Below are 7,138 nucleotides of genomic sequence, written 5' to 3' on the forward strand. Positions count from 1 at the left end.
CTTTAAAACTGTGGCTTAGCATTGGTGAGATCATTTCCTGCTGGCCTCCAGAAAGGCTATGTGTGTGTGTGTGAGAAAGAGAACCTTATTAGCATCAGATTTAATGCTTATACTCCACAGAGAAAGACCTGGACCATGGCTTAGCTGGCTACTTTTATTCAGACTATATATTAATTACAGCAGGATGGCTTTTCACAAATAACTGAGCCTTGGAGTCCTCAGAGGTGAGATTATACTGTTTTAAACCATGACTACTGAGAAATACAGATAGAATAATATCTCAGTTTTATAGATTGCCATCGCAAAGTTCTTTCTCCAAGTTACAGTCTCATTCCTCTTTGCAAGTCTAATATTTTTATGCTGTAATGTGTCTCTTCAAGTTGAATGTTTTGGCTCGAATTTGTAAAACCTTCATTTATTCATTTTCATAGTTTTTCTATCATATTTTCTAATCCCCACAACAGTTCTATATGGCAGGCATAATGCACAGTATAGCAAAGCAAAGGTAAAGATGACACAGGTTTTTAATTTCTGAGAAGTAGGCAGCATTAGAAAACAGATAACACACTTCAATTCCTTAAGTCTGACTGCCTTGTGGACTAACCAATTGGTTGCCAGAAGTGAGGAAAGTAAAGCTTTCCTCCATAAAATTACACTTAGAAGGATGTATAGAAAATTGCCAAATGGATAGGGTTGGGAAAAGGACAAAAATACAGGAAGTTGACAAACACTGATGCTTTCAGGGTGATATGAATATATAGATCATGCTGAAAAGTGTGTGCCAGACACGTGTGAAAACACTTATCTGGCAAGGCCAGACCTTATGTGAACTTTTGGGGGTCTGCTGTTCATTCTATAACTTGTTCAAGAGCTCACCAAATGGCTCTCAACTTTGCACATTGCATTGCTATGATAGTTGGGCGCTGACTCAGTAAGAAGTATCAAGTTGAGATCTGGAAGAAGGATGGCAGACATTTGCATGGTAGTATATGCTCTTAGCCATCCCTAGACAGGTTTAAAAAAAATGAAGAATAAATCTGACTCAGTTTTGTACAGCGATTAGGGGATGCAGGAGTTAAACCTAACACACAGTGAGTTCCCTTTCTGGAAGGATTAGTGGAGACATCTGAACTGAAGGCGCACCAAACAGAATAGCTATGTCCCTCCCCACTCCTCTATCCTCTGTGTTGGTATCAGGCTCAAACCCAGTGACATCACATCTAGGCAACCCCCACATCGTTGCCAAGGCAACTGCCATACATTCCCAGGATCCACCTGGCTAACTCACCTTTACCCGGGAGAGGCTACATCACTGCCCATATAAAACAGGCAGAACCCCCTGACTTCTCTCTCTCTTCTTCCATCTTCTTCTTCTACTTCTCTCCCCGCCCACCTTTGCCCCATCTCCTGAATACCCCCCCCCCCAGACGTTTGGTCTGGTGTGGTCTGTTCTAAGCTGCACGTGGATGTCTAACACTCTGCTCTTACCAAAGGCAAGTCTATACTGCTTTTTATTGACAGAAGTTAGTATTGCCACTCTGTATCTCATAGAAAAGGAAGTTTAGGACACGTACATTTGCTGAGCATTGTGCTTTTAATATTCATTCTTAGCACTGCTCACAGTGGGAGTTAGCTTCCTTCTATTGCCTATTTCATTTTATTTTACACTACCACGGGTTTATCTTATTCCTTCTTGAGGGTTCTGTACATGTTTTGTTCATAGTTACCTTTCTCTACCAACTCCTTCCAGATCCACCCCTTCATTCTTATTCACCCACATTTATGTCTTCATTGTTGTCAATGTTTAGTCTAATTTGTACTGCCTGTATGTTCATAGGGAGAGGTATTATTTGAAAAGTTTAGGACATATGACCTTGTTGGAGTAGGTGTGGTCTTGTTGGAGGAAGTATGCCACTGGAGGTGGGCTCGGAGGTTTCAGAAACTCTAGCCAGGATCATTGGCTCACTCTCTCTTCTTGCTGGCCAAGGATTCAGATGTGGAACTTTCAGCTTCTTCTCCAACACCATGTGTACCTGTGTGTCCCCTGCTTCCTGCCATGCTTACCACCATGATGACAATGGACTAAACCTTTTAACTGTAAGCCAGCCCTGACAAAGAGTTTTTCTTTGTAAGAGTTGCCATGATCATGGTGTCTCTTCACAACAATAGAAACCCTAACTCAGACATGTGACTTCCCTGCTGTGAAGGACAGTAACCTGGAACTGTGAACTACACAAATAGATAGATAGATAGATAGATAGATAGATAGATAGATAGATAAATCCTTTCTCCCTAAGTTGCATTTTGCTAGGCTTTTTAAAAAATGAACAACAGAAATGAAACTAGAACGTTGCCACTTATATTCTCAGACCCTTTACTGTCTCTGTGGTCTATTTTGAGGAAGCACTGAGTTTGACTGAAGGTCAGTCTATCATTTTTTACTTTATCATCGTGTTCCTGGACTCATTCATATGATGTGTAACAGGTATTTGAGAGGTGTGGTTGATGATTGACAGACATAAAGGGGAAGGATGTGACTAATTATACAAGAGGAGGCATAGTACACTATCAGGACTGGGTAGCAGGACATCACAAAGGCCAGGAGGTCCTTGAGTTTTATTAGGGAAGCTCACTGTAAAACAAGGAAACAGATGTAAGTATATTACTCCTTCATCTCCCACGAGAGTTGATTTCTAAAAACTTTAACCTCAAGACAAAACCTTGGGTGCAGTCCAGGGGTCTGGTTTGACTTCTCATTTCCTTTGTATATTTGTGCCCAATCTAAGGCAAGGTGGGTAGAGCTGATTCAGCAAGCTTCTGAAGTCTGAGAGTTTACAGATGCTCCAAAACCGAATCTAAATTGTTTTCAGGATCCACAGAGCCTTTCGCGTCCATGGTTTTTATGTAGTTTATGCTTATCAAATGCTTCTTGCTTTCTTGGTACATAATTATAATCAAGTAACAGCATGGAGACAGTTTAGAATTGTGTTTGGGTGAATGCCAGGTTTCTTTTTATTATTATTTTTGTAATTATTTTTTTTCTTTAAAACATGGACTATGCTTTGTATTTTATTTTAGTCTTTTAAATTCTACATTCATTTAATTGATACTATGTGGTCTATGTAATGTTAAGTGTTGACTATGTGCTTCCACAGATGGGATTTAGTTTATTTGCCACAACAGAGAATATGTCGTTACAGATAGGGAGATAGAGACTAGAACGGATGAACTTCCCCGTCCAAGGTTATGTGACTAATAAAAGTTGAAGTCCAGAGTTAAATTACATTTCTATTATGAAACAACTTCTAAACAATTCTGAATTACGAGATCAACAAGGCTCACAATAATAAGCATCTATTTAATGTACCTGGTTTATAAGAATAGCGATCAAGAGATAAAATCGTTGGATAAAATTCTTGGACCATTTTTATGAGAACATAGTCGAGCTACTCAACCCCTGAACCTCACCTTTCTCAATCGTAAATTGGGAAGCTCAAGGTAGAGCTTAGAAATTTCTTCTTTATCTCTTTAAAATTTTACTTAATTTTTGTGTGAATGAGATAAACATATCTATATATTATATATAATATGTATTTTGAGTGCATGTGTGTGCATGTGTGTATGTGTGTTTGTGTGTGTGTGTGTGTGCGCGCGCGTGTGTGTAGGCTAGAAGCAACCTCAGTGTCACTCCATTTATCCACCTCTATTTTTGGGACAGGGTCTCTCATTAGCCTCGAGCTCCTTCCATAGTCTATGGAGTGATCCCTAGGGCTCTGACTACTTCTGCCACTCCAGGCCAAGGATTACAATACTGCATCCCCATGTCCAGCTTTTATGCATGTGTTCTGTGGCTCTAACTGAGGTTCTCACACTTATGCATTCGCAGAACTATCTCCCCAGCTGGGTGATTTATTCATTCTTTCATCTGTGTAGACGTTCACTTTCCTACAGTGAATAAGTGAATTGTTAAATAAACAAGTGATGCCCTTTCTCAGCTCGCTTGATGGCATATGCAGCCACAGATCAGTTGATTTCTCCACAACACAATGATGGTGAGTGCTTTTGGCTGCAGGTTGCTCCTTTCACTTCCATTTTCCACTCCCAAGTGACTTGAGGTCTTTGGCTGCATCTGGCTTTTCTGTGGCATTAGCTTCTGTTCCCATCTTCTTTTCTCATAATGTCTATTTGCCCCACAATCCCTTGTTCTAAGAAAGCAGAGCTGATATTTCCTTTATGGAATCAATCCTATCCTATATTTATAGCATTTGGGTAGAGAGAAGCCTGAAATTAGACTCCAGCTACTAAGAATGAGTCTCAGCTCTGACCAATATGAGAACAGAGTTATCTTTGTGTAGTGATTGGCTCAGAGATGGGCAGGTTACAAACATGGAACCAATCAGAAGGAATGAAGGGACATAAACTTTTATTAGCTAGAATTATTGGGAAGAGGTCTGTCTAGGCACCAGTCTTGGTAAGGCAATAATAGCCCATAAGCTCAAAGATACTGTTGCTAGTTACAAATGGGGACCTGCCCGTTATCTTTAGCATAGAATGCGGAGGCAAGAACTAGATTAAAAGACAATGCTCTGGTGACAGTGTTTTGAAGGTCTGGATCTAGAGGTTCCTGATACACACATTCTCTATGCACACAGGCTGGATAAATCAATCACAGGAAGCAATAGTTATTCAACTCTTCGAAAGAGTTCTATTACTTGGAATTGAGGCATCTGATAACACATGGACCCTGTGAATAGCTATTCACATTGTGCGTCTGCGTTAGGCATCTGTGTTCCTTAGGATGCTCTTCAGGAATGTAATGCCTGCTGGAGCTGCTCTGCCTTGCACTCTGAGCATATGTCCATTTTTCTGAATAATTATCAGTAATGTGTTACTGTTTGATTATGCCTGCTTCCAACTAAACCAGGCAGTTGGTAAAAGTTTATTTAAATTAACAAGAAGTCCCAGGGTGCAACTTAATGTATTCAATTCTGAATCCCTGCTCAATTGCCCATGTAAAGATCAAATCACTGAAAACCAAAGCAGCAAGATGTTTGGCATCATGGACAGGCTGTTACATAATCTGTCCTCCAGTGGCATCTTTTTGCTTTAATTTTAACTTAGTATTTAAGATACAAAGTCACAGATCATCTGGTAGTCTGTTCTGCCATGATTACTGCTGAACCAGAGGCATGCTGGAAAGAACAGAGAACCTATGTTCTCATTATAGTCTCCTAACTTTGGTCCCATGTTCTCTTCCCACTTCTCTCTCACTCTCCTTTTCTCCCTTCCTGTAACAATGAAATATTATGCTGACTTGGACCCTGGCAGGACACTCCCTTAAATGATTACCACCCTTTAAAAACTCCAGGACTCCCACCAGTGAGGGGGCTGGAGATTAATGACAAACTTCTTGCTGTGTGGTTGCTTTGACATCCTGGTCTCTGTCCTGGCCTCCCATACACAGATTATCACTTAGATGTTAAGAGATCAGGATCTCATAACAGACAAGTTGAGGTTAGCTATCAGACCCACTCTTGATGAGGTTTGTATTTCTAAAAAATTACCCAACTTCTGTAAGACTCACCTCTCCACAATAGGATGAAATGTCTGCCGGCATGGGCAGTTGTAAGGATTAAATGAGTTCGTGAATTTAAGAATTCAATACTGAACCCACCAGAGAGTCATTCCCCAACAAATTACAGATTTTGAATTTTCCATAGTATTTTTATTCCCCTGTGACTAGAAATACAGAATAGGATGCTAACCCATTCATTCCTCAATCCTCAATATAAAGGCTGTTATCAGTTTCAAATGGTTTTGTTTCATCATTCTCCATAGTTTATTTGCTCTTGCTTTATTTTAGTGGTATATTAGTTACTTCATAAGCTTTTCTGATTTCTTTATAGACAAGCACATCCTTTTAACTTTATTACCACTTTTTGGGTGTGTGTATGATTCACTAACTTTTAAAAAGTTAATAGCCATATACTTAAGTCACTCACATTTGATGACTTTTCTGACCCTTTTGTTGAGCAGTGATTGTAGAGGGTCAAAGGAGAGGAGATGATGCAACAACTGTGTCAACCAGGGGAGGAATAATCACTTTGAATCCCAGTTGTTATTTGTACCTAGGGCTGTGCATTGAAAGAAGAAAAAGGTTAACAAGAAATAAAAATAGGAATCATAAGAAATCTGGTAGCCAGGCAGGGCTTTCAGAGGAGAGAGGGGAACATCAACCCACCCACAAATCCTTCAACCCCAAAGTTGTCTTTCCTGAAAGATGTGCAGAGATAAAGTTAGAGCTGAGGCTGAGGAAATAGCCAACCAATGACCGTCCCAACTTGAGACCCATCCCACTTGAGAGAGTCAGCCTCTGACACTGTTAATGATACTCTGCTATGCTTGTAGACAAGAACCTAGCATAACTGTCTCCTGAGAGGCTTCATCTATGAGCAGATGGAGACAGATGCAGAGATACACAGCCAAACATCAGGCAGAGCTCAGGGAGTTTAGTGGAAGAGTGAGGAATAGAAGTAAGTAAGTCGGAGGGGATAACACAAGAAGATCTACAGAGCCAACTAACCAGGGAGCATGTAGTAGCTGGACCTAGACCCCCTACATATTTGTAGCAAATGAGCAGCTCAGTCTTCATGTGGGTCCCCTAACAAGTGAAATGGGGGCTATCTCTGATTCTGTTGTCTGCCATTGGAACCCCTTTTCCCTACCCTGACTGCCTGGTTGGGCCTCAGTAAGAGAAGATGCCTAGTTTTGCTGGGAATGGATGTGCCACTGTGGAGTGGTACCCAAGGGAGTCTCCCCCTTCTCTGAAGAGAAGGAAAGGGGCAATGAGGGAAGGGATTTGAAAGGGTAGAACTGGCTGGAGAGGAGGAAGAGAGACTGTGATCAGGATATAAATGAATAAAAAGAATCTATTGGAAAAAATAAAAGAAAGCACAAGCTTTCCTTTTCATGACTAATTCAACTGTAGTTTTGTGGTTGATGTGGCCTGTAGATGGCTCCATTTTCTTAAGAAAAAAAGTTGAAAACTTAAGTACTTTCTGGAAGTTTTCTTTTTTCCCCTGTAGGTCTGGACTTCCCAATCTGAGGTGATGGGTTCACATAAATTAATAAGCATTTT

This window comes from Arvicanthis niloticus, chromosome 13 (assembly GCF_011762505.2).
Source record: "Arvicanthis niloticus isolate mArvNil1 chromosome 13, mArvNil1.pat.X, whole genome shotgun sequence".
NCBI lineage: Eukaryota > Metazoa > Chordata > Mammalia > Rodentia > Muridae > Arvicanthis > Arvicanthis niloticus.